The sequence below is a fragment of the Herpailurus yagouaroundi genome, unplaced genomic scaffold, assembly GCF_014898765.1.
Source record: "Herpailurus yagouaroundi ecotype Mexico unplaced genomic scaffold, PumYag 216, whole genome shotgun sequence".
NCBI classification, from domain to species: domain Eukaryota; kingdom Metazoa; phylum Chordata; class Mammalia; order Carnivora; family Felidae; genus Herpailurus; species Herpailurus yagouaroundi.
In genome coordinates, this window is record NW_024412447.1 from 8427758 (window position 1) to 8455572 (window position 27815).

General features: G+C 50.1%; 1 protein-coding gene across 2 annotated transcripts in view; it reads left to right on the forward strand.

The window, feature by feature from the left end:
* CUX1 (cut like homeobox 1) overlaps window positions 1–27815 on the forward strand; it is a 371970-nt gene that overhangs the window by 31303 nt on the left and 312852 nt on the right. The window lies entirely within an intron of this gene.

Here is a 27815-nt window from a genome sequence, read left to right on the forward strand (position 1 = left end):
TTTTCTTTTCTTTTCTTTTCTTTTTTCTTTTCTTTTCTTTTCTTTCCCCTTCCCTTCCCTTTCCCCTTCCCTTCCCTTCCCTTCCCTTCCCTTCCCGCTACCACAAGCTTTATGGGCAGTGTCTTAAAGACAGTAGTGGGTTTTTTTCCCCTTCCTTTCTCTTTCTTTTACTCCCTCCACCCCACCTCCTTCCTCTCCTCCCCTCCTCTTTTTTCTTCTTTTTTTTTGGAGAGGCCCTAGATGTGTTACCAACTGTCCTTGAAGAAGTTAGCATTGCTGCTGCCTGGTATTTTGAAGTGCACTTAAGAAAAATTTCAGACAGACCCCAAAGTAGAGAGGCGACTAGAACGAAACCTCCGTGTTCCTACCCCTCGACCAGCTTTACAAAGTTAGGACCTAACATTATGCCTGGTTTCATCTCTGCCCCCACTTACTTGCATTTTGGAAAGGACATCATACTTCCCCGTAAATATTTCAATATGTATCTCTAAAAGGTAACGTGTTTATTTTTTTTAAGCACCATATATCCAACATCATACCTCAAAAAAAGAAAGCAACAGTGTGAGGAAGGAGTTTCTACCGTGTGGCACCCTACTGAGTCAGTCTGTGGGCGTCACGGGAGGAGAGGGGCTTTGACTCAGAACTCTGCCCCAGGTCCTTTGCTGCTGCGCCTGCCCTAGCGTCCCGAGCTAGTTACTGCTACGACCCAGGAGTTGTGCTAGTTCCTCTGACTCAAAATCCCGAGTCTCTGGATGTTCGAGGCTCTGACTTGCTTTGGGGTTGGCCACTTGGGCTTGGTTGCAGGAGGAGGTAGGCACGTGCCTCGTGTTGACCGATTCTGCTTGCGCGAGGGTATGCCCTGCCTCGTTCCTGCCGGCGGGGGGAGTTTGAATGTTGGACTTCGGCTGCATCCACCTGGTAGTGGAACCTGTGCTCCTGATCATCCCGTTTCTGTCCTGGCGCATCATTGTGTGTGCCTCGGAATCCCCTCCTTTCGCTTGTGCCGATTATCTGAAACTCTGTGTAGTAGTTGATTCTCTACGTGGAAGATCGGTTTCCACATTCAGTGGGTTAGTGTTTAGGGCCAGTTAACAGGGGTCAACATTTGCAACCCACTGTCGCCGCAGTCTTTTGGGACTGAGATGTTTCGGTCATTTGAATTTAACGAACTGCCTGGCTCTGCACCAGACACTGGGGCTTCAGAGCTCGTTCGGGTACTGGCTGTGCGTCCAGGAGCTCCTGCCTTCACTGCAGGAGGATGAGCCAGGCATAGGGCTGGGAGCTCAGTGCTAGGGGGCTGGGTGGACAGAAGGTCCTGAGTGGTGGTAATGGTCCTGCTGGGCCTTGGAGCATGCGTGAGATTTGCACATGTCCAGGGGGTGGGGGGTGGGGGTAGCCCTGTGTCGATCACCCATAATCCCACTACCAGAGTCCTATACCGTGAACGTTGTGATTCATTTCCTTTGGATATTTCCCTACAAATATATGTATTTATGACATCTATTCAAGCAACCAGTAACTCAGGAAGCCCGTATTGAGCACCTGGCCATGGGCCAGACCCTCTTTCTTGGTTCTGGGGTTGGTGGGGAGAGGTCAAGGTAATTCTTGCCCTTAAGGAGCTTACGTTCTGGTACGTTTATGGAACAAATCCCATCATACAGTAGATGGTATCTGCGTTCGGTTTGGCTCACTTTACAAATCACACCAGGCCATCCGTGGAATTATTTGCCTGCCCTTCCAGCCTGCAATTGCCCTTCAGCTTGACAGAGAACAGCTGCCCGTGACATGTGACCCTCTCAACACTAGCCCCACTAACAGGCTCAGAAGGTGCTCAGAGATGGCTTCCAGCTGGGCGGGCTCAGGACCTGCCCCCTTTCCCTTTGGGTTGCCTGTAAAGGGTGGGTTTTTCCTCTTTCTGAGTGATTATGCTGACCTAATTTGCATTGAGGGGCAGATTTAAAATCCTGGTATAATTTGCAACCCAAGTATGCCCTTAAATTGTTCCATTGCCAGGGGCGGTGTGGGGGCAACTGTTGTGTTGGTTTTCTTAGATACATAGGTGCCAGGTATGTGTTTGGATATGTCACATCTGAAGTTTAAAATTCAGAAAGGATAAATACCCTATATCGTTCAGTGTATTTGGAAAATTTGGTTCTAAATTCAAATATATACCCAAACAGAAGAGCATAATGAATCCTTTTGTACCCATTATCCAGCTTCCATAATTATCTGCTCACAGCCAACCTCGTTTTAGCTGTATGTTCTCATTCCCCACCCCAACTTAATTTTGAAACAAATCCCAGACAGTGGATCTTGTTTCATCCATAAATATTTCAGTGTGTATCTTTAAAAGATAAGGACTTTTTTTTTAATGTAACCACAATCCATTATCATATTTCCCCCCAGATGGCAAAAAAAACACAAAAAAAATCATTAATATCAACTATCTACTCAAATACCCAAATTTCCATTTTCCCATAAATATCATAATTAAAGAAAATCCGATTCAGGAACCAAGTAAGATCCTCACGTTGTGATTGGTTCATGCATCTTAGTCTTTTCATTCTTTTAATTGACCAGAACACCCCCCCCCCCTTCTTACCCCCACCCCGCATCTATTTCTATTTCGGAAGATCACATTTGGGCTTTTTTGGGGGGCGGGGGTGGGGGGCTAGATCCTTCCCTAGGTGATGGCATGCATTTCCGTCAGACCGTCAGGAGGCACACGTAATGTGTATGTGATGGCAGACTTTTTTCTCTTAATTTTTAAAATTGTGAAGTACACAGAGAAGATACTGTCTTCACTATTTTTAACTGTATTGCTCAGTGGCGTTAAGCACATTCACGCTATTGGGCAAACCATTACCACCATCTCCAGAATGCTCTTCATCTTGTGAGACTAAAACTCTGTCCCCACGGAACACTAACTCCCCATCCCCCGTCTACGGGCAACCACGGTGCTTTCCGCATCTATGGAGGACTACTGTAGTTGTTCGTGTAAGTGGAATCGTAACAGTGTTTGACTTTTTGTGACTGGCTTATTTCGCTCAACACAACGTCCTCAAGGTTGATCCTGGTTGTAGCACATGACGTAACGCTTTTCCTTTTTAAGGCTGAATAGTATTCCATCGTATGGATAGACCACACTTTGCTTATTCATTCCTCCATGGGCGGACACTCGGGTCGCTTTTGTGAGTAACGCTGCTGTGAACATTGACGTGCAGATAACTCTTTGAGACCCTGCTTTCAGTTCTTTTGAGTATATACCCAGAGGTTTGCTGGATCATATGTTGGCTCTATTTTTGATATTTTGAGAAATGGTTATACTGTTTTCCACAGCAGCCGCACCAGTTTGCAATCCCACCCACGGTGCGCAAGGGCTCATTGCCTTACTTCACCAGTACTTATTTTCTGTGTGTGTGTGTGTATGTGTGTGTGTTAATGTTTATTTATTTTTGAGAGAGTGTGAGCAGGAGAAGGGCAGACAGACAGGGACAGAGGACCTGAAGTGGGGTCTGTGCTGACAGCAGAGAACCCGATGCAGGGCTTGAACTCACAAACCGTGAGATAATGGCCTGAGTCAAAGTTGGATGCTCAACCGACTAAGCCACCCAGGTACCCCTGGTTATTTATTTATGTATGTATGTATGTATGTTTTGATTGCCATCCTTAATGGGTGTGAGGGTAAGATGTCCTTGTGGTTTTGATTTGTGTTTCCGTAATGATGGCACTTATTTTTAATAACTTATTTAAACTTAATATCTCATCTGTGGGTGCTTCAAGATGGGGAATGTATTTTGTGAGCCACCTTAATTCTAAAAACAATGAGAGGTGCCTGGGTGGCTCAGTCGGTTAAGCGTCCAACTCTTGGTTTTGGCTCAGGTCATGATCTCATGGTCCGGCTCTGCGCTGACAGCATGGAACCTGCTTGGGATTCTGTCTCAAAATAAGTAAGTAATAAGTAAATAAGTAAACTTAAAAATTTTTTTAAAAACTGGAAAATACTAGTTCCTAAACAGTATTCACGATGGATATTATCGTTTGTCTGAAAGGCTTTGTAGAATCCCCCAAATGAGACCAGTCCTCTGAGAGTTTATCATGAAGAAGCGGAAAGCCAGAGAGGGCTGAGTCTTTGCCCACGGCCTCAACCCCACGAGAGGGGAGAGAAGGCTGGAGCCTCCTGGGATCCGAGGTCCAAGTCTCCTGTCTGCCCTGTCCTTCCACGCGCCCTGCTGTGGTGTTTGGGTGGCGAGGGCCAGGTGCACAAAGCCCTGCTTGTTTGGCTACACATGCCCACCAGCAATTGCTCGTATTACAGAGTGGTTATTCTTATTTGTCAAGAAACCCAGAACAACTGTTTTTATTCTTCACAGTGGATGCTTATGCACATGACCTTTTGAGAACATATTTCTGGATGCTGTAGAGGCACTGATGTTCATGCAGATCAGCTCGAGTTAAATCTTTTCTTTCTTTCAGTTGCAGTGGCCTCTGTGCCTTTAAGAATTGCACTTTGTGGAGTTATTGTGTTTCTCATGCCGTTAAATGTTTATTAGACATCCTGTATAATTTAGTATATTATTTTCAGATGACAGAAGAGCCCCTTGGCAGAGAGCGGTGTTAAAGTCTGATGTTAGTTAAGCCCTGTCATGGTTGGTGCTGTACAGGGCTGGGTGTCTGGTGCACGTGGGCAGGACGGGGCAGAGGGGGGCATCGGACCGTCAGCTGCAAGCAGCCACGTAGCCTGTGTCACGTTGCCTGTCCTCCTAGGGGCAGCCGGCCTGGGTTTACACACTTGTGCGTAGTCTGTGAACCCAGATATTCACGAACGGAGGAAGCCCGTGCGTATGCCTTGCAAGGGCACGGATGTCCCGAGTGCAGTTCATGATGGCCACGAACCAGCGAGGTTCATTCGCTCCTTCATGAAGTTCGTCTTTATCGCTTGTTAGGGAGAGCCGGGCACAATGCTAGGAGCTGGGGATTGTGACGGCCCCTGCCCTCACGGGACTTAGATTTTAGTGGTTCCAAAGGAAAACAACACTTGCTTTTGTGAGACCTTGGCGAAGCAAACGACCTTGAAATCTACCAAAGGAAGAGCTTTGCAGTGCTCGTTTGATAGTCTGCAGACAAAAAAAATCACATCAGACCCTTTGTTGCAGACGTGAACATTTATTTTAAGGGCTCAAATTAAACCGGAGTAGATAAACGAGCAGGCGTAGTTGTTTGCTGATCGTTCACGGCTGATGCAATCCACAACTCTGTACGTTGCTGCTGGCAAATGGAATCGTGAGAATTTCAACCCTGAGACATTCCAGACAGCCCAAGCCGTAAAACGTTGACGTAAAGGTGATTCTACTTTGTCCTCTGACTTCAAAGCTTCTAGAGAAGGCACCACGGGGGGCCTGTGGGGGAGATTGGCATATGAGAAGGTTCACAAAGTTTCATAAAAGTTAGATTTGAAGTTTCAGTGTGGTTTGATTTTCCATGGTGATAATTAACGTGCTCTGTGTTTCCACAAGCCTCTTAGCTCTGTTTTCTTCAGAATGCTTAAGTTTACAAAGCAGAGAGGAGCATGGCGGTCTCTTCCACAGAGATGCCTTCCAGAACGTGCGCGGTGGAGCCAGCTCGGGGTGGGGGTGGGGGTGGGGACAGCAGCCCAGTGGTTCAGGTGGCCCTTCGGAAGCTCAGTTTTAATGGCGGACTGTTGATTTCAAGTCTGGCCACCAAGAGGCGAGTCTCCCAGCCCTAGCCACGGCGACGCGCCTGCACGTCCTGGGGGTGCTGGCAGTGACCAGGGTGAAGTCATACCCGGCGTGCCAAGTGGCACGGCTGTGGCAGATCTGAGGTGCTGCCACCAGGGAAGAGGGGGGGAAGGCTGGGGGGTGAGGACAGGCATATAGGACACTGGCGAGATTCTGAGCCACACACTGTGTGCGTCCTCCCTGACACCTGGGGGGTGGGGGCGCACATCACAGAAGCCAGCCAGTGCATCAAATGACCGATGCTCACCCTGCTGGCCTTCCTCTCTGGACCTTCATCTCGGGGTGTCTCCAGAAGCTCAGACTTCAGATAAATTTGCTCTTCTCTTTTTAAGCCAACTAATCACTCACTGGCGGCTTTAACCTTTAATGCCGCATCAGTGTCAGTGCGTTGGAAGTCAGTCCTGTGGGCTTGGTTGCTTGGTGGCCCCACTTCCCTCCAGTTGGGCTGAGGCTAGCCTCATCCGTGCTTCCCCCCTGTGCAGAGCTGGCTTCTGTCCTCCTGCTCGCCCACTGAGCCTTGGCCTCGACACCTCCTCTGGTGTTGCTGGGGGCGTCTTGAATTTGCCCCTCCCCTGTCTCTTCCCCTCCAGCCCTGCACCTCTGCCCCAGTTGCGGGCCGACCTCCCCTGCTCAGTCCATCTTACCCTGCAAGGTGCGAGCTGTTGGTGCTCCCTGTGTGGAGCACTCGATCCATGACATCTGCGAACCTGTCCCACTCTCAGGGGGTGTTCCCTTAACTGGGCGATGGGCTGTTTGGGGAAAAAGTCAGCCATGTTGACTGCAGGAAATCTCCTGAGCAGCACAGAACTCCAAGGGGACAGACAATTTGTGCTTTAGGAAGCAACAGGAGAAGGGCCACTGGTACCGGAGCTGTTGGGAAAGGCTTCTGGGAGGAGGCACCGTCTGAAGTGGGAGGTGAAGGGTAGGATCACGTGGCCAGCAGGGAAGGGGGCGGGGTCTTGGGAAGGGGCGCGCACATGAGCAGGGCCAGTAAACTTGGGGATGCCGTGGCTGGATCGGAAAGGGAGTCAGGGAGCTTGGGGCCCAGCGGAAGAGTACCGGGCCTGGGGACCCAGGTGTGGTGATGGGGGGCCAACCGACCATTGGAGACTTCGCGCAGGAGGGCGGCACGATGGCCGCAGTGATGGGTCAGGAAGACCTCCGTCTTGGGAGAGCTGAGTGGGTGGAGGGCCTGGAGCCTGGATCCAAGGTTAAGAGGGCCCGTGGCCGATGTCAGAGGTGAGAAAGAGTCAGAGGACATGGAACCTGTTTTTCGGGGGCAGGGGAGGGAGGAGACTAGGATGAGCCCAGGTGTGCCCTTGGGCATGACTGGGATGTGAATCAAGGTCTGGGTCAAAAACCCAGAGGGCCAGAGGGGTGGTCTCACAGACCTCTCGAATCAGCAGAAGTGTTCAAGACACCGGGCAGGGCTGTCCCCTCTGTGCCGAACTCCCCGTGTCCTGGACGGTGCCTGGCGCGTAGTAGGTGCTCCATAGATACAAGGACTGAAGGGGGCGGAGGGGAAGTCAGGACAGGCCCCAGGTCCTCAGGGCTGGTGGTGAGTGAATGAGTTCCCGAGGGATGGAATTTAAAGGCAGGAGAGCCAAGGGCTGAGGGCAGGCGTGGGCAGCGCTGGGCACACTGGAGGCAGAGAACTCAGCAAAGGAGTCAGGAAGGGAAAGACCAGGGGTGGGAGGAAAATGGCATGGCACAAGGTCAGCCAAGGTCAGGAGGCTCCTGTGAGGGGGTGGCTACTGCGGGCACACGGGCCAGAGGGCATAGGATAAGAAACCTCGTTCACGTTTCTGCTGGCTTCCCCTGGCCGCCCCTAAATCTGAACACCGCTGCCCCTGCAAGTGCTCCTTCCCCCATAGTCTCACTGCCCACAGAGGACAGTGGGAGGGAGGTGGACGACTTGGGGCCACCACCCCCTGGGCAGCCGGGCCTTTGTCCCTCTGTCTTGGGCCTACCCTCCCCGAACCCTATTGAGCCCCTCCCGAGATGGCCTTCCTGGTGGAAGCCTGCGTCCCCTGTCCTCCTTCACCCTGGAGGGGGCTGGAGCACCTTGCGGCCGTTCGATCCCCGTGTCCCCTCAGCCCCACAGAACACCTTTCGAGGTCACGTAGCCCGGCGCGGCTGATGTCTCATTTTGGTAGGTGGGTCATCGACCTCCTACCAAAGGTAGGTAGGTCCAGAGGGGGCGTCCAGGGGACCGAAAGAAACTGCTAATTCGGGCAAGGCTGGTTCTTCTCCGCCCTACCTAAACTCTTGTCTAAAAATTAATGGGTGAGAGAAGCTAGGGAATCTTGTCAGATTGTTTCTTGAGGAAACCTCGAGAATATGAACAGCGGTACATACCTAACCTTAAGTTGCAGAGCTGGTTTAGCCAGATTTTTCCCCCCTCACGGTAAAGTTTTCATTTTTCCCGTTTACAGTTGTTCAGATAAAGCTGTGAGGGTAGAGAGTTTTGCTTTTTTTTTTTTTTTTTTTTTTTGAGTTGGTAATGAGTGATTTCAGGATAGATGCTTGTGAAGTCTGTAAATAAGAATTAAAAAAAAAATCCTTGCCTAGTCAGTGCCTTGCACCTATCAGTTCTACAGATGTTTACATCGCTGGACTCATCTGTCTGCTTGGAGGGGCTGGGGCTCAGAGCCGGAGGTCCTGACATCCCCCCTCTCTTGACATTTTCTTCTCAGAATCCCACAGTGCATCAGAGTTGCACCTGCTGTCTGAGCCCCTCTCCTTGGTGGGTGTTAGTCTGCGATGCTAGCTTCCAGGGCTCGGGAGACGGTGGCGTTCACCCTCCTGTGGTCTGACTGCCGGCACTGTGGGGCCACCTGGCTCATCAGAACACAGGCCCCTGCTCCCTGTGAATGGGTCCCCTAGTGAGGACCAAGAGGGGTTGTTCCCGGTGAGGCGATGGCTTTCAAAAGTAAGGCCCCTCCGCCCTTTTACACACCCATCCGAATGGCAAGATTTGAAGTCTGAATATACCGAGGGCTCACGGTGTGACCTCTGTCCCGTCGGTGGGCACGTGAACCGGAATGACCACGTTGCAGTGAGGTGTAGAAGGCGCTTGTATCCTGGAGCACTCTTAGCGATGTCCTGGGGAGACGCTTACAAGAACCGTCATGGTGGCATCCCGGAGCGAACGGTTGGAAAGCACATCGGGGTCCCGGAGGCATGTCGCCGTCATCCAGGGCTGTTCTGGAGGACAGGCCACACGCCCCTGGACCTTGCAGACACCGTGTGGAGCCTGGAAGGCCCGCTGAAGGGTGTGCGCAGCGCCGTCCTATCTCTGTGTTAAACGTGCAAAACCGTACCTTATGTTGTCAGTGGGATCTTAAAGAGCTAGAAAATGTAGAGAGATTTCTTGAGAGGGGCCAGCGGCAAATTCTGGGAAGTGATTATTTTGGGGGAGGGAGGGAGAAAATGGGACTGAGGAGGGGTCTCTGAGTATACTTTATTCCTTTATTTTTATTTTTTTTATTTTTATTTTTAACGTTTATTTATTTTTGAGACAGAGACAGACAGAGCATGAATGGGGGAGGGTCAGAGAGAGGGAGACACAGAATCCGAAACAGGCTCCAGGCTCCGAGCTGTCAGCACAGAGCCCGACGCGGGGCTCGAACTCACGGACCGCGAGATCGTGACCTGAGCCGAAGTTGGCCGCTTAACCGACTGAGCCACCCAGGCGCCCCTATTTTATTCCTTTAAAAATAGCAAAGATGGCAGAATGTTAAAGTTTGGTGAAGCTGAGTGGGGGGCACGCAGGGATTTATGCTGTTCCGTGTGGTGGTGGGGGCGCCTGAGTGGCTCAGTCGATTGAGTGTCCAACTCCTGATTTCAGCGCAGGTCATGATCCCAGGGTCGTGGGATGGATTGATTGATTGATCCCAGGGTCGTCGGGAGCCTGCTTGGGATTCTGTCTCTCCCTCTGCCCCTCTCCCCTGCTCACTTCCTCCCCTCCCCGCCTTTCTCTCTAAAATAAAAAAAAAAAAATTTTTTAAATAAAGCAATGTATGCTATTTATATATATATCTGTGTGAATGGTAACCTATTGTACTTACAACGTAAACTTTTCAAGATTGTGGTGTTTTATGTGCATACTCCTCATCTGCTCACTTGCAGAATATACTAAAATTATGGTGACTTTAATTGTTTCTGTTGAAGAATCTTTATGTTCTCTCATTTTACATGTTGGGAGTTAGGTGACACTTTTTAGGATTGTCTCCATTTTTAAAAGGCAACTTTAAGGTGTGTTTCCTCCTTGGATTATGCCTCTTGCCACTGTTTCTGTTCAATACTGGTGAATCTTCTACAGAAAAATGAGGACAGGCGAACTGCTAAGTGACGAGAACCCATAACGCCCGAATTTCCTTAGAATATTCGGGATGCCTCGGCAAAAGTAAACCATAAATTATATTTAGTATCGTCCAGGCCGTGCGCCTGTAATGGTTTCCTATTGTCCCTGAGATAGGAGTTGCTGCTCAGAATGTGATTTCTGGCTTAATTGAATTAGGATTATTGCAGTCAGGATGGGAGTGAGATGGTACATTCCTTTCGTGCCCGTTGTGGGGGGTGACATTAAAGCAGGCCGTTGATAGAATAATACCCTGTTACTTACTCAGTGTCTCTCTCTGAGGAAGTAAGAGCTTACTCGGCCCCGTTCAATTAATCCTGACAACATCCTTAAAGGTGAAAGGAAGGCAGGTAGCATTATCTGCCTTTTACTTAAAAAGCAGCTGAAGCACGAGGAGTCTGAGTTCCCCGGGAGCCCTCGGACTCCTCTCGAGGTGCTAGCCAGGAGCCTGTGAACCTGACCGGCGGCGGAGAGGAACGAGGCACACGGAGGAGGAAGGAAGTAGCCGTGATGTGGGCCGCCGCGCAGGGCTGTGTTGGGAACTCGTGGGATTGTGATCCCTTTGGATCCCGAGTGCGGTTCGGGGAGGTGGGGGGCGGAGTCCTCCGGGGCCCTCACGGGGGCGTCTGGACCCTGGCCCTGAGTCCCCAGCTGGTTAGCGACAGGCCCGCGTGCTGCCCTGTCCCCTGTCCCCCCTCCCCCCCCCCCGCCCCGAGCCCGACCTCCGCTGCCAGGCCGTGCGTCCAGCCTGGCAGTGAAAGAGAAACCAGGGGGACCTGTGGTCGAAGGCGGAGGTTCAAGGTACCCGAAGCCAGACCGACAAACTTGGTTGAGGTCGATGTCATGTGTAAGACCATTGAACTCACTTCTACCTAAATGAAAGCATTTGGGACCATTGAGTAGAGTTCCAGGGCATTTGAACTCCTGCTTCCTGACACTAGAAGGGGCCTGCCTACCCCAGAGCTTCCAGAGTGCACGCATCGTGCATTCGTAGCCTCTGTCGCTGGACTTTATTGGGCCCCTTGAACGGGGCCCACCCGGTGCCAGGGGCTAGACTGTTTCCGTGCTTAACAGTTCTGGCCAGAAATGGTTAGGAAAAGGTCAAGAAGGGGAAATGAGGCTAACTGGGGCCTGTTGTCTTTGCTGCCGGGTCCTGGCGTCTTGCAGGGGGACTTAGCAACAGGGTCTCTCTGTTTTACCGGCAAGGAAAGGGGGGATATTGGAAAGGTGAACTTGTTCAGGGCAGTTTTTCATTAAGTAGTAAAGCTAGGTTCCAAACCCAGGCCACTTTGGTTACAGGTTCACACTCTCCGATCCAATAAACTGTGTGCCATGCCTTTGGTGGGGTGGCGATGGTTCGTCTCGTTTTAAAAAAAATACCGCTAATCACTCAGAAACCAGGGTGAGGGCTTAGATTTCAGCCGCTTTGAATTAGACAGTGATTTCTCTTATTATAAGCAGAGCCCTTTATTAACTGAAAACACTTGACTGTTAGACATGGTGTTTAATTGCCGCTAGAATGTATTTTTGTCACACTGCCCTATAATAAAGCCAAAGAACTGTTTGTGCCGAACATGGAAGGGAAGGGAAGGGAAGGGAGGATGAAAACCCTTCTGCTCCCCCAGCTCCCCGTTTGAGCCCCTGGTGTTGTGTTTGCTCTTCTGGTTCTGGTTTCTGTTTCCCGCTTCTACTTCCTGGGGAGAACACCTGGCCTGAGGTCGGTCAGGGCCCGTGAGAGGGAGACCCTCCTCCTGCCTGGTGCTCGGGCACAACGTCTGTGCCCTGGCCGAGTGCTCTTCTAGTTCTGGCCTTCGAGGTTTCCTTCATCATTATGTGGGCCTTAGCCTTCTGCCCGAGAGAGAGAGAAAAAAAGCAACTCTTTATGTGGCCTCTTTAATTTTTCTTTGCAAAATGGAAATGACTCTGTCTCTCTGATTTTCAGAAGTGAGAAAGGCTAGTAAAAATGAAGCAACTGCAAAATATAACACAAAGGAAGCAAAAGTCACCACTGGTCCTATTACTGTTCACATTTTGGCAAACGTCCTTCCAGAAACCTCGTTTATGTAAACATAAGGCTAGGTGAGTGGTATAACACTTTGGAAACTGTTGTGTAACTAGCTTTCCTGATCTTTCCCCAGCGGAGAGTTTCCTGTGATGTTAAGAATATCTCTCCGAGGGGTGCCTGCAGGGCTCAGTTGGTTAAGCCTCTGGCTCTTGATCTCGCCCAGTCACAAACTCACACTTCGTGGGATCGAGCCTCTTGTCGGGCTCTGTGCCGAGAGCACAGAGCCTGCTTGAGATTCTCTCTCTCTGCTCTTCCCCTGATAGCACTCTCTTGTTCTCTATCAAAAAATAAGTAAATGTTTTTTTTTTTAATGTTTTATTTTTTTATTTTTTTTATTTGTTATTTTTGTGACAGAGAGAGACAGAGCATGAGCAGGGGAGGGGCAGAGAGAGAGGGAGACACAGAATCAGAAGCAGGCTCCAGGCTCTGAGCTGTCAACACAGAGCCCGATGCGGGGCTCGAACCCACGGACTGCGAGATCATGACCTGAACCGAAGTCGGACGCTCAAGTGACTGAGCCACCCAGGCGCCCCAATAAGTAAATGTTTTTTAACAAAATGAAAAAAAAAGATTATTTTTCCATGTTAGTTGAAGGAAATTAGTATGCTGTTCGTTGAAGTTACATTTAGTACAGTATGCCCCATATTGCATTAAATTGATCTTTTCTTTTTCTGCTTTTTAGTACTTTAGGCATTTACTATATTTAGGCATCAGGATGAACATCCTTCTACATCTATGTGTGGTTTTTTTTTTCAACTTTTTTTTTTTTTTTTTTGGGGACAGAGAGAGACAGAGCATGAACGGGGGAGGGGCAGAGAGAGAGGGAGACACAGAATCGGAAACAGGCTCCAGGCTCCGAGCCATCAGCCCAGAGCCCGACGCGGGGCTCGAACTCACAGACCGCGAGATCGTGACCTGGCTGAAGTCGGACGCTTAACCGACTGCGCCACCCAGGCGCCCCTCTATGTGTGTTTTTGATGATTGTTCCTGGTGTCTGATTATTTCTTTAGGTTAAGTTCCTAAAAGCCATGCTGAGTGAGTAGTGTAAGTATATTTTTAAGACTGTGGGTACCTATTCCCTGAACTTTCCAGAAAAGTTGGACCATTTTTATAGCAGCAATTGCACTAAATTCCTTGTATTGCCTATTTCCAAGTAACAGTCCCATGGTTCCGAAACAAAAGGCTCCTGTCTGCCCTCTCCGCCCCTACTATTGCTGATTTCTTTGAGTATCCTTCCAGAATTTCTTTTTTTTTTTTTTTTTTAATGTTTATTTATTTTTGACAGAGACAGAGACAGAATGCAAGTGGGTTAGGGGCAGAGAGAGAGGGAGACACAGAAGCAGAAGCAGGCTCCAGGCTCTGAGCCATCAGCACAGAGCCCGACGCAGGGCTCGAACTCACGGACCGCGAGATCGTGACCTGGCTGAAGTCGGATGCTCAACCGACTGAGCCACTCAGGTGCCCCCAGAATTTCTTTATATGCACAGAAGCAAATATGAATTTATGTCATTATCCTCTATGTACACAAAGTCTAGCATGCTATGCTCAGTCTTCTATACCTTGCTTTTTAATTAAAAAAAAACAAACAAACAAAAAAAAACTGCTTCTTAGACTTTCCAAATGCGGCAGAAGCAAATTCGATCTCCGGCCCTTCCTCCATATCCCTCTCCCAAAGTGGCAGGATATTCCCTGCTATAGATGGCCGTATTCAATGCACCCAGGTCCCCATCGATAGATACTTGGGTTGCTTCCAGTCCTTGCTGTTCCGACAGCACCGCCTCGAACAGCTTTGTACACACGCCATTTGACACGGTTACACGTATGTCTGCAGGGTATGTTCCTGCAAGGCGAGTGACGGGGTCCACGGACAGGGGCGTCTGTGAACGTGATGAGCGCTGCCGGCTTACCCCCACATGCCCATGTAGCTGTCCCCACCGTGGAGTCTGCCTTGAGTTCTGGTTCTTTCCTGATCGTTCCAGTTGTGCAGATAGTATGCGCCTAAGGGATGCAGAAGCCAAAGCAAAACAGACCACCTTCTCTTGCATGGGAGTGTGGAAGCGAGCACTGAAGCATGGAGTCAGAAGGGAGAGTAAAATCCGTTACTGTGGGCTACCACCCCCGCACGAGGGAGCGTCCTCCCTGTCTCTTCCCTCCCTCCAACCTGAACCAGCACCACTTCCTCTCATGAACCTGGCCGTGGCTTTCGGTGCGTGCCATCTGAAAAGCAATGGGTCTTCTTAGGGGCTGACCTCACAGCCAGCAATAGCAGGTACTGGCGTCTTAGCGAGATGGTATTTGAAGCAAACATTCTGGCAGTTTGAGGAATCGAGGCAACTAAGGGAGCACAGCGAAGGCTGGCAAGATGTAGGCGGGGCCGAAGGAACAAGAGTGGCAGCAACCTGTTAGCCAGCGGGCGGCCGGCCTGGCAGCGGCCCGGAGGCCCCGGGGGTGCCGCTCCAGCCTGGATGCGGCCGGGCTCCACGCGGTTCTGTCCGGAACAGTGTGGTTGCCTCATCACAGAAACAAACCGATGCTTTTTAATACAATTAATTTTTTACAACGCAGAGAGATGAACCAAGAGCTTGCAGGTTTTTAAATAGAAGAAACTGTTTTCTTCCAAGTCCCGTGAGGGTAGGAGGCCCGTCTGCGTTCTCTTCGGGCGTCCTGGCCCTGTCCTTTCCATGTAAGTGATGCAAATCTAGACAGTGTGCTGGGGCTTTTTCAAACTCTTATAAGGCACAGCTCCTCCACCCCCTCGGGGCCGACTTGTGCTGTTGAGCTGAGCCCAGGGAGAGGGTGTGGGGCTGCTCATGGGAATGCAGGGCACCACCTGGCAGCTTTGGGGGACCTTGACGCCCTCCCTGTCCCTCTTGTGTCCCTTCCTGATGGCTTTTATGTAAAAATGTGTCTAAGTCATCCACCCTGTGCAGGGACACTGAAAACGGGGTGGGTCCCTCCCCCTCCCTCCCCCTCCCTCCCCCTCCCTCCCTTTTCCCCATTTTATATCTAGTTTCTGGCCCTTTAAAATACCATAGCTTTCTGCTTTATTCTTCTAGATAAGTACATTCTAACCATTGGAATGTCAGAGTTCCTTTCTCAGGGGCTGTTAGCTTCTTCCTGGATGAGGCCGGCCTTACCTGGATGAAACTGGTTTTACCCGATGGTGGTCTTATTGGATGTGGCTGCTCTTACCTGGATGGAACCGGTCTTACCATGGCTCTGGTGGCCTTCAGAGTTTTCTTGGGCTTGCTGCCTCCCATTCCGGAGGTCTGAGTCTGGAGGCCCAGCCAGTGGTCTCCTGAGTCAGTGTGACCCCCCCACAGTGGGTTCCCCTGGCTCGCCGAGACGGGGGCGGGGGGCATGCTGTCTTCTGAGAACCAGCATGGTCCGCTTCTTCCATGGCCTCACCTTGGCCGGAAGGTAAAAGTGGGCTCCCTGGGTGCCAGGCGGGTCGCCTGTAGGGTCCCTGGTGCGATTCTGGATACAGGCATTGATTTGCCTTCTGGATCAGTCCTTGACCAGAGGGATCACAGTGGCTGCACAGAAGGCACCCGGCTGGGTGAACCATGGTCACGAAGCACAGGCCAAGGCCGCTGTTGCATTGGGGTACGTGTGGGGTACGTGTGGGCATGTGTGGGACTGTAGGGTCCTGCTCTCCTTTTCCCCTGCTGATGAACCTTGGTGGCGGGCGATGACAAACAGAAGTTGCCTCGGACTGGACAGGTGACTTCTGGGGGAAGAAAAGGATGTGTTTGTGGACTACAGTGCACATCAGTCCAGGATTGTATAAAAACCTACAGGAAAAGGCTGGCTTTCAAAAGCAGCTAAAGGCCCACGGGACTCAAAGCACAAGAATATCCAGGATGCGTTATATAACGCGTGCCACCGAAAGGAACATTTTGAGCAAACTTAGGAAAAGGATTTTTAAAAATGGCTTTCGCAAAAATACTCCTAGGAATGGGTCATAAAGGTTTGGAGAACTTGCCTTCAGGAAGTTCAGTTCCAGTGTGTTGACTGGCGATCGAAGCTTCTTGGGAGACATTTGGAAGTCTGTATTCCCTAGAAGCGGCCACCTCAGGAAGGATTTTTGAGGAGGGTGCGTGTCCCCCGCAAGAGTGGGCTTTGGGGGCCTTTCCTCCTTATCGCGCATCCCCCAGACCCCTCTCGCTGGCCTCGTAAAGAAACAGATGGTGCACCAGAAATAGCTCAGAAGTCACGTTGGCTCCTGGCTGTATAAAGAGAAAGAACTGGGACCATAAAAATTTGAAATCTCCCAGGAAAGGAAATTACTCCCTCCATGAAATATCGATGTAAAGGGAGCATTTAAAAAGACAAAAATTATGAACCCAGATTCAAGTCGAACCAGGGACTACACCTTAACCTTTTTGAGAATTGTTAATTTAAAAGCAAATCGAATGAAATATAGACTATAAAAGCAAATTAAATCATTTTTATGCTTCCTGGGGCTTTGGCGTCACGTGACTGGAAGAGCTAATCGAGAAAAGCAGCTTTTGGACGGAGGACTGGGCTCGTGTCAGATCAAGCACAGGCTGTGACCCTTTATAGGGACGGGAGAGAAACTAGCCGAGCAAGGGCCCGCCCAGGGTTGGAAGGTCTGCAGATCGAGAGTTCTCCGGAACACGGTCCCCCTGCAAAGAGCATTTCCTCGAGCAGAGATCGCCCGTCCCCGCGTCCCGGCAGAGGGAGCAGATGTTCGAGAAAGGTGTCTTTGTCTCATCGATTGGGGGGTGCCCCCCAGCAGTTGATGTTTTATGTGGCGTAGGGGAAGCCGGGGCTGGGTTGCGTGTACCTACCTGCAGGAATAAACAATTCTTTTGAAACATCACTGGGGTGGGGGGAGAAACAAGGCAGCTTAAGATTTATCTGAAAAGGAAGTGGGAAGTTTAAGTTGCTGGAGATCTCATTACTGTCTGTCTCGCTAACCGTAATTAAAAAATGCCTGAATGATCTTAATAACACATGATTCAGCTGACAAGCACTAATTGCCCTGTATCAGGCCAAGGGAAGATGAATGTTGTCAAGAAAACCACAAGTCAGACAAGCTGATTCTCTCTTAGTCTGACACCGTGTTCCCATGTACAGACCAGTTTTTACTGGAGCCCTTCCAGCATCAAAAGAAGCTCTTTACCTTGCCATTAATTTTCATCGCTGGCAGGCCCGAGTTGTTTGTGACGAGCTGTTCTCACTACTCCTGCTTGCCGGCTAGAGAGCCCGGCTCTGCAGACAAAATGTAAATATGTTTCTTGCTCTTATCTTGGTCCTTTTTAAGAAAAGAAATCCGTTCCCATTCAATACTAATGCCCTGGTGGGCTTGTCAGTGAATTACATGGCATTTGGGAATTGATTTTCTGACGCTCCCGATTTGTCAGGAATTTCTTCTGCCTTTTCAGCAATTTGACAGAACCTGTTGGGCCACCGAATCACATGATCGGGGATTCGGTCTGCAGAGAAAAGGGAACCAACAACTCCGCGTCACTCGGGCATCCAGAAACCTCCCGGAAGGGGGGGTTTGTGAAGACAGAGTGGGGAAAAAGAATGACGTTGGCTCCTTCCTGCACCTCTGCAGGACGGCCGAGTCACTTTGTCACACTGGAACTGAGTCACAGTCGGAATCTAATACAGAAAATCAGTTCCCAAAAGGGGGCCAAGTGACCCTGTGCTTCTGAGCAAGCGCAGCGCGCCAGTGGGCGAAGGAGCCACGAGGATAATCACGCCCTTGCCGGCCTTGACCGCCCACCGCGGCCCTTGGCACCAGGCCCCGAGCTGGGGGGAGGAGGATGGACGTGGAGCCTGCCCTCATCTCTGCGGGAAAACACAGTGGCAGAGTCCTGCTGACGAGCATCTTCTGTGATAGCCTTGTCCCCTGCCCTCTGGAGAGGCAGGCCATCTGGGGATGGAGAGGTTGGTTCAGAAACCTGGCCGTGGGGTCCAGGGCACGGTTCTCGCCATCTCTGAGCCAGCGTCCTTGACTGAGAAAGGACCCCCCCCCCTCCCCCCGCCCAGGGCGGAGATGGGGTCTCAGTGCGGACGCCCAGGGCGACAACGCTTAGTACAGTGCTTGGGTCCGGAAGGGCTGGTCCGTGTCACTCTACGGTTACTGCCTTACAGGGTTGGGGAATGGAAGAGGCCGATGAGGCTAGTAAATCCATGAGCACGCATGTAAGCCAGCCCACTAACTCGGTGAGGCGCCAGTGGCTAGTTCCTAACGTTCCCTGCTAGAGGGCTGATGACCAGCTGACAGTGACACCGTGGAGCCCCCCCCCCCCAGCTTTCGGTTTAGCCTACTTACCCTAAGTGTCTCGTTTCAGAGACCTATTTTCCTGAAATTTGAAAAAAAAAAAAAAAAGTGGAAATTTGCAACGGTCATCAAATACCATCGGTGCGACTTCATTGTAGGAAAAAAAAAAGGATCGCCAGGGAAGCCGTGCATGGAAATGAAGTCAGGGTGCCTGCCCTTCCTGGTCTCCCACTCAGAACCTGAGTCTGGGGGCGCCTCCCATTACCCTTCGACTTTGAAACCCGGAAACCCGGGACCCTGTGCAGAGCTGCGTGTAGGTGCTCGGGACAGGAGCCACTGAGGCGGGTGTTCCAGGAGGAGCCAACTACGCACCACAGTGTGTGTGGTCCCTGCTCCCAGCCGGGCTCCTTGATCGGGATCTTCCTTTCGTGATGACCTGGTGACCTCTGGAGTCTCTGGAGGCCCGGAATCCCCCACCTCAGGATATCCTGGGATTTGAGAATCAGGCTTGTGAAGCCCCCACTGTTCTAAGAAACAGCACCTCTGTGTGGTGTTATGTCCCCTTTGTTGTTTAACAACAAAGCTCTGAGTCGCTGCAAACGGGGACCAGAGAATCCAGATCATTGACTGATTCCCAGCCCCAACCTTACAGGCTCAGTTTTAAAATTTTTAGGCTGTGAAGGGGATCGTTGTTCATTTAATCTTTCTATCTCACCGATTTTTTTGTGTGGAGGAATGGTGCTCATCACCCTGGGGTTTTTTTGTTTGTTTGTTTTGTTTTTTTTTTTTGATCAAGTTATTTATATTACGGGGTGAGTCTGTCACACGGTCTGAATACGGAACGTTGCCATCTTTTTAATCAGAACTCTGCCAGTAATTTCTGTTTACAATAGAGCTATTGAAATTATATTGGGATGAAACTAACATAATATAGAAATTGTTGGCTTGCGTGCGATTTTTATAATATGTACATGCAGACAGAGTTGGCTTTAGTTCAGAAGGCTACTTCTGTTTATTGTTGTGCTTTTATTAGCTCATGTTAGAGAGCCCCCACGGTGTACCAGATGCTATTGAGAAATTCGGGGGAATGGAGTCCCTGGCCACAGACCTCGAGATCTCTCGTCTTATCTGTAGTTAAGAGTCCTCCTGATAGATTCCCAGAAATAATCTGATGCCAGATTGCTTGCTTTTCTCCCACGGTTTGATATGTGCTTTTCTCTGCCCTGTAATTGCCGCAGCGCTGGTTTGTAGAGGGGTAGGGAAGGCAGTGTGCTCTGGGGAGGGGGGAGGGGGGAGGGGGCTCGTCTCAGAGACCAGGTGCAGTTTTGGAAAGGTGATTGTTCAACCCCCTCCCCGGCAGGGTAGGTGAGTGTTGCACAGTCTCCTGCGAGGAGTGCCTGGGAAAGCAGGCTTCTCCAGGAGAGCAGATCAGAGCTTTTAGGTGGGGCTCTGAGAACGGAATACACGCGGTTGTCAATTTCATGGATTACCGTTAATTCTGTTTAATGTCCTTTCCCCCCCTCCTTTTTGCAAAGTCCTGTGCATTATAGAACATTGACTTTAGCGTAGAAGTGCTTAATACTTGATTTGGCACTTTAATGGATATTTACACAGTGACACCACAGATGTTGGATAAACAGGGGATTTGTTCTAATGAGATCTTCAGTGATTCGAAGCCGTTTTCCCCCTTGCCTTCTGGAATGCTGGGCTCCACTTCTGCCTAGTTGTGGTGGTGCCAGAGCCACAGAATGCTCTTCTCTGGAGCGTTCCGCTCACTCCGGTCTCCTCGCTTCCTCACTGGGTTTCAGGTGCTTTGAAGCACCAGCTTCCTCTCTTCTGTGTGTGTGTGTGTGCCCTCTGCAGCGCCTACTTCTGTGATTTGCATGTAGCGGAAATACTTGTTGAACTGAATTATTTTTACACACGAGTCTTTCATGTGGCCGGCGTTTTGAGGTCTGTTTCCTTTGGCTGGAGGCGGGGAGAAATCTTCCAGTCCCCCGAGGAGCATCGATAGCTTCAGGTACAGGGGCGCCCTGCCCTCCTCGGGGGGCGGTGCACGAGGCGCGTGCCCACATCCCCCTGGACAGCATTCAGGCAGAGAGGACAGTGGTTTGTCAGTGGTGACAGTCAGAGGGGGTATCTCGAGGCCTCTGGATGGACGCTGTAGGAGAAGCAGTCCCTCCCATGGCCGGGCCGAAGGGGAAGAGGGGAGAGAGAAGGCATCGAAGACCTCAGAGTTCCCTGGCCCTTCCAGGCCCAGCTCGGTGCCGTCAGGACGTCCTCTCTGTATCTTGTGGATTAGCCGGTAAATATCCATGCGTTCCAAGGATGTTTTGCCTGGCTCTTTCTGACGGAAAACCCGGGCTCACGCTTAGGGGATGTTTGCTCTGTGCGCCGGGGACCAGTCTGAGCTCTTCGCGTCTTCCAACTGAGTCATCCCTCACGAGGAGGAAAGTGAGGTGCTGGTAGCGAGCGGTTCTGGCCCCGGGGTCCCTGTGACCCCCTGGGAAGACACTCCGGGAGTGGCAGGTGAAGTTGCTCAGGCCTCTCCTGTCTCCTGACAGACCCAGGTCTGTGTGTGGGCGTGAGCCCAGAGGCCTTGCCGGACGTCAGTCCCAGCCTTGGGAGCCTGCAGGGACTCCCCTTGCGAGGGGCGCCGGCTCTTTGCGCTGACTCTTCTGTTGACTCAGCCACACTCAGCACTCCTGGCGGGGGGGCCCAACAGTACCCCCCTCCCAAACTGCTCACCGAACGGTTACAGTCCCGTGTGAGGACCCCCATGAGCAGTGTGGGTTTGGAAGGTTCCGGTCTTGTAAGTGTGGACCCCAGCCTGGTTGAAGTTGGATTTTTGTCCCCAAGGATGCAGCAGCGCCCCCCCCCCCCCGGGGGGGGGGGCGATGGTCAGGTGGGCTCTGGCTTTTGTGGGAGGCCCCGCACACGGCCATTGCCGTCCCTTTCCTCCCGCTGGCTCTGGGTCACCTGTGCCCTGTTGGGATTTGGAGGCAGCCTGAGGCTCACACGTTTCCTGGCCTGCCGGGGTTTCGGGACTCTGGGACCCCGGGACTCTGCCACAGCGCGGCCCCCACCCCGTCCGGGGCACAGATCTGGGAAAGCAGTTGTGCCCGAGAATAGGTGTTCTTGCGAACGGGATCCCGGCAGGGTGGGGGGTCGCCTCTGGGCTGGTGGACGCTGGAGGTGAGGCTCTAAAGGAGCTCTGTGACTCAGAGATTCGGGAGAGGGAGGCCCTGACTTGGGGCGTTGGGGGTGCTGGCAGCACTGCCTACCCGCTTCCCCTCTTTGTAACCGCCCAGACCTCCGTCCCTTCCCCTCTGAACTGTGTGTTGACAAAGAGGGCGAGAGCCACCCAAGACACTGGCATCAGCCTTGAGACCACCTGCATGGACCCTGGGCCACGGACACCCCCCCCCCCCCCGCCCCTGCCGGGGCCTCTGGGAGGAGCCAGCGAGTGGGGCGGGACCCTCAACCACTGCTCAGTACAAGCTCCTGAGCCGCATTTGTTCTCAAACGGCATTTCTTACTCTTAGTACCCAAACCAAACAGTACCTAGTGATGACAACGACCTTGATTTTGCTTAGAAGCTTTCAGTTCTCAGGTGCCTTTTGGCTTATGTGCAGCTCAGCGGTCATGGGGACCTCAGTACGCTCACTCCAGGAGAGCACACGCAAGGCTAAATAACTGATGTGTTGAGTTATATAGAGTTGAATTTAGGGATTTCCAGGAGAAAGCTCACTGAAAGACAGTTCACCAAACTTTTTTTCTTCGAGTTTATTTATTTCCTTTGAAAGAAAGAAAGAGAATGAGCTGGGCAGGGGTGGGGGTGGGCAGAGAGAGAGAGAGAGAGAGAGAGAGAGAATCCCAGTCAGGCCCCGTCCGCACTGCTAGTGTGGAGACTGATGGGGGCTCGACCTCATTAGCCATGAGATCATGACCTGAGCTGAAATCCAGAAATCCAGAGTCGGACACTCCACTGACCGAGCCACCCACACACCCCTCACTAAACATTCGTAAGTGTTTTCCTTGTGCCTGGCAACATGTTTCGTGTCATTTAATTCCCCTGGCTGTTAAACTAAACTCATGTTAGCTTTCGGATTTACATACACGTGCTTATATTCGTGTTTGCTTGTAAATAAAAGTCCTTAACACTTAACTGGTTAGTGCCCTTCCCCCTATACACCGTCAGCCTGAAAATCGTGTTCCCTGTGGTGATTTCACTTCCCAAACTGCGCGAACAGACGAATGAATGAACGAGGCTCAGTCTTTCTCCCCGGGATCCGGCACACAGGAGACGGTCATTAAGGCTTGCTGAATTGAATCAGTTCTCACAAAACCCCATACACTTAGTATCACTCCTGTTTTGCGGATTAGGAAATTGATGCTCAGAGAGAGAATTTTTCCCCCGAGGGTGGCTGTGCCATTCCAATCCAGGTCTTTTACTCTGTGCCACGACTTTGTCTCCAGGCGCACATTAGCTTTTGGGTTTTGTTTTCCCCCTTCCTTTCGTTCTGTACTCACTTTCAGCTTTCAAGGATTCATGAAATAGTGAAGTGTTCAGGAAATCATTTCTTAGGAGGAACTCTGCCGTTGCAAATACAGTATTGCTGGCTGCATGCAGGGTGGCGTGAACCTCCTGTCATAAATAGTGATTGGAGGTGCTCTGTTTTCTGGAGATCCAAGCTTTCCTACCCCTGCTCAGCCCAGATGGGATACCAGGGTCTTTGTAGTAGAGAGATGGCCGCCCTGAAAGTAAATCCTGAAAGTGGGGCGTCCCAAATGATCTGGGGAGAAGGAAAGCCAGTGGCAGGAAAGGACTAGAAGAAGAGAGTGCTAGGAAAAACGGGGTCACAGATGAACAGGTTTTCGCACCAGGGCGGCCTCACGTGGATGACAGGCAGGCAGGACAAGGAGACCTGAAGCTGGCAGTGTTCAGGGACCTAAAGAGTGGGGGCGCTGGGGACGCTGTCGGCTCAGAGCAGGAACCCCATCCTGGCACAGTGGGGTAAGTGGGCACTGGTCAGAGAAGGGCAGGGCGGCGGTTCCAGAGGTAACAAAGGTCCAGACAGTGACCCAAATGGGGACACGAGAACTTGGTCCGAGCAGACCGACAGGAGGGCTCTTATCCCCGGAAGCCCCATCTCTCCTGCCTTGGGTCCAATCTGGCCGGACAGCCAAGCCTACTTTCGTGGGCAGGAGTCAGGGCTGGAGGGGGCGAAGCACCTGGCAGAGCCCTGCGCTGGATTTACTGGGGTCAGAGCGATACACATGCCTTACATTTTTAAGTTGCTGCTTTTGTGGGTTAGTCTGGGGCAAAAGGGAGGGTCTCTTAAAAGAGAAACATGAGCTCCAGTCTCTTTTGTGTGTATTCTCCCTGCTAGAACACAAATCTACATTCCTGTTTTCTGAATTGCATTTCTTCGAATTTTTAAGTCCTTATATACTTCGGGAACTGGGCTCGTTAACCTCGGACTTTTCCATGGCTGTGGTCACTGCCACCTGCCCCCTCTCACTTGACACGCTGTGAGGTCTTTTTTATTTCTGAAGTGTGGTTTGACATTGTCTAAGCTGCTGCTTGCTTCTTATTTTCGACTCTTTTGTCACTTAAGTAGGATGTCTTCATTCTTATTTAGCGTTAGATCACTTAGCAGATTTTTTTTTTTTGCTATTTTTTTTTTAATGTTTTTGTATCGCGTTTTGAACATTTTCCTATGGAAAGATCTTTCACGTTTGCTGCAGATCCTGTGATTCTGTTCTTGAAGATATTTAACTGTTAGGTGTAGACACCAGACACACTTGGTGCAATCATTCATTGAGAACTCTACCCCAGGGAAGTTGGCTGTTTAAAACGAGCTCCCAGAATCGGACCTTCTAAGAATGCACATCGGACGAAGATTCACTTGATGATGGGCGTGTATTTCTGACCTGTGCTAGGGGCTTCCGGGGAGTCCGAGGGAAAATGAGACAGCTCCCGTCTCCTAGGAGCTGTGTTTAGTAGGGCCAAGAGGACCCACTAGTAACTGAAAGCCGCACAGAATGTGCCACGTGCCGTGTGACACAGAGGACAGGCAGGGGAGAACAGAGAAGGATTCAAGGAGATGGTGGCATTTGGTTTCCAAATTTGGGGCTGTTGGGTTCAGATATTAAATTTGGGGTGATAGTCTGCAGTTTTTATCCCCCCCCCAAATTCAAAGGCATTGTGACATTTGGGTTTTTAAACCAGTTGGTGTGGGCGTTGAATTTCTGTACAGAGAACACCTGCTCATTTTTTTTCATCGTCTCTTCCACTGCATAGTGTCCGTAAATGCTACAGTGTATCCTATGTAAGGCTTTGTTGTTGCCGCTGCTGTGGATGAGCGGGGTTGCCTTATTTTGTTTCACATAGACCGTAGACTGGAAGCCCCGTGTGGGTATTGGCAGGGCTTATTTTAGCTTTTTGTCCCCACAAACGGACCCACCAGAGGCGAGGGACTCACCCGATGGTCTTTGAAGGAGTCAGACACCAGGGGCGTCCTTCATGGGTCTAAATGGCGAGGCCGTCCACGTCCTGTCCCTTTCCTCGCTCTGAGCTGACCAGTGGCAAGCGGAGGACGGTGGACCCCTTGAGAAAACAGCTCTGAGAGGCAGTTTGTCAGTCAGATTCTTTTCATCTTAGGTTTTGGTGTTGCTCCTTTCTCTCCCATTTGGTAATGGTTTAGCACATTTTAAATAAGATACACAAGCTGCCTTTAGCTGGCATCAAGTGTCGTTTAATCTGGAGAGAAAATGTTAGCGCCTTCATTTGCAAAGCAGAGCGCTGTGGTACCATATTCTGGAGCGTCTTCTGGTGGTTCTGTTTTTCGAAACTTACTGTGGGCTTCTAATTACCCTCATTTAGCCGTCCAGGGCAGAAACTGTCACTTCAACAAGAAAATTTTGTAATGAGCCAGAGGAAATGGGCTCGTCATTACTCTGTTATATGCAGCCTAAAAATCTGTGTGGATTTTTATTTCAGGAGAAAGTGACTGTTTAATTGAAAAATGCTCTTAAAGTGTCCTTTCCCTTGCCGTCAGGCCCTTGTTAACGCGTCTACATTCAAGCGAGAGTCCGTTAAAATGGGTGCCCCTTTGCCAAAATACTTCTTCCCTTTCTCATTTCTTGTGCAGAATTCTGTGGTGCTAGATCTATTTTTGTTTAATTAGGCCCTGCAAGAATATGAAGGAGAGCGGTATTTAAATTTTTAGACCATTAAAGGACCTAAAACCATCCTAGATGAGAGGCACAAAAAATTAACTTTAATATTTATTATGTGGATAAAACCAATACAGAGAATATTTCCAGAAACCTTCTCTCTTTTTCCTTCCTCAGACGGCTAAGATTAATAGCAGGCCAGAAAGCAGGGATGTTTACTGTTACTTCTTGTTCTGTTACCAGAAAATAAGTCTTTTTTTTTTAATTTTTAATTTTTTTAATATTTATTCATTTTTGACAGACCGAATGCAAGTGGGGGAGGGGCAGAGAGAGAGGGAGCCACAGAACCCGAAGCAGGCTCCAGACTCTGAGCTGTCAGCACGGAGCCCGATGTGGAGCTCGAACTCAAGAGTCGTGAGATCATGACCTGAGCCGAAGTCGGACGCTCAACGGACTGAGCCACCCAGGCGTCCCCAGAAAATAACTTTCTAAAAAAACTTTAATTTTTTTTAATTTACATCCAAATTAGTTACTATATTGTGCAACAATGATTTCACGGCTAGATTCCTTAGTGCCCCTTACCCATTTAGCCCATCCCCCCTCCCAGAACCCCTCCAGTAACCCTCAGTTTGTTCTCCATATTTATGAGTCTCTTTTGTTTTGTCTCCCTCCCTATTTTTATATTATTTTTATTTCCCTTCCCTTGTGTTCATCTGTTTTGTCTCTAAAAGTCCTCATGAGTGAAGTCATATGATTTTTGTCTTTCTCTGACTGACTGATTTCACTTAGCATAATACCCTGCAGTTCCATCCACGTAGTCGCAAATGGCAAGATTTCATTCTTTTTGATTGCCGAGTAATACTCCATTGTGTATATAGACCACATCTTCTTTATGCATTCATCCATCGATGGGCATTTGGGCTCTTTCCATACTTTGGCTATTGTCAATAGTGCTGCTATAAACATGGGGGTGCCTGTGTCTCTTTGAAACAGCACGCCTGTATCCCATGGATAAATGCCTAGTAGTGCAGTTGCTGGGTCCTAGGGTAGTTCTATTTTTAGTTTTTTGAGGAACCTTCATACTGTTTTCCAGAGTGGCTGCACCAGCTTGCATTCCCAAGAAAATAACTCTTAAGAGGGAATAGAAACTGTCAGTCTCCTTGCATTTTGGGTGGCAGGTTGTAAATTTTATAACTCACCATATAAGAAAATGTTGCTTCCTAACATGATCCCATTTATCTTTGATAGAATGGTCCTAATTTCTACTTCGATAGGGATTCCTTTGAAAATGTTCACATGGAAGACAAAACCATGTGCGAAAGACTTGCCTCGTACATAGAAAGTTCTTACAACACCAGTTCCGGGGGCATCGAGCAGGCTGGCCCTGGCCCCCAAGAAACTCGGCAGGAAGCATACCTGGGGCCCAGCCTGTGAATGTTCCTTTCATCCTTGGGGCAGCCATACCCATTTGGGCTGAGGGTTAGCCAGAGACTTTTGTGGAATGATGCATAGACCTCGTTGCCTCGAAGGTAGGCTCAATGGGCACAGAGAAGGAAGGGGGGGATCCCCGCCTGGCTCGGGCTCTTGTACTTCCCCTGTTTGTGGGAGTCCCCCGAACTGGATTGGCTGTAGGGGCGGAAAAGATTGTCAGCACTATGTAAATGAGACAGGAATGCACATCTCATGCAGATAATTTCTATGTAGATAATTTGCCATAAAAATTTATACTGCAGTCCTTAAAACCTTCGGAGATTTAGTCTGTCTAGGGAAAGGTGATTTATATAGCATTAAAACACTTTTTATGTTCTAGCCCTTTAGATTTAATGTTTATTGCCTATAAAAATGAAATCTTCTCGTGGATATTTAAAAGTTTTGGTACTGTGTGAAATATATATTCAAGTTAGAGCCTGCAATGCTTTGGAGACGCTGTAAATAAGGGGCACACTCTTTGCTCCAAAATCCACGCTACTGTTTGGGCCCATGTCTGTGCTTTGCACACTTAGGAGGTTGTACGGGTATGGGACCTTGTCACCATGGTGAGGTTGCCTGGTAGGAAAATGTTTTATATGGGGATTGTGTGTGTGTGTGTGTGTGTGTGTGTGTGTGTGTGTTTAATGTTGATTTATTTTGAGAGAGACAGTGTGAGTGAGGAAGGGACAAAGAGAGAGAGAATCCCAAGAAGGTCCT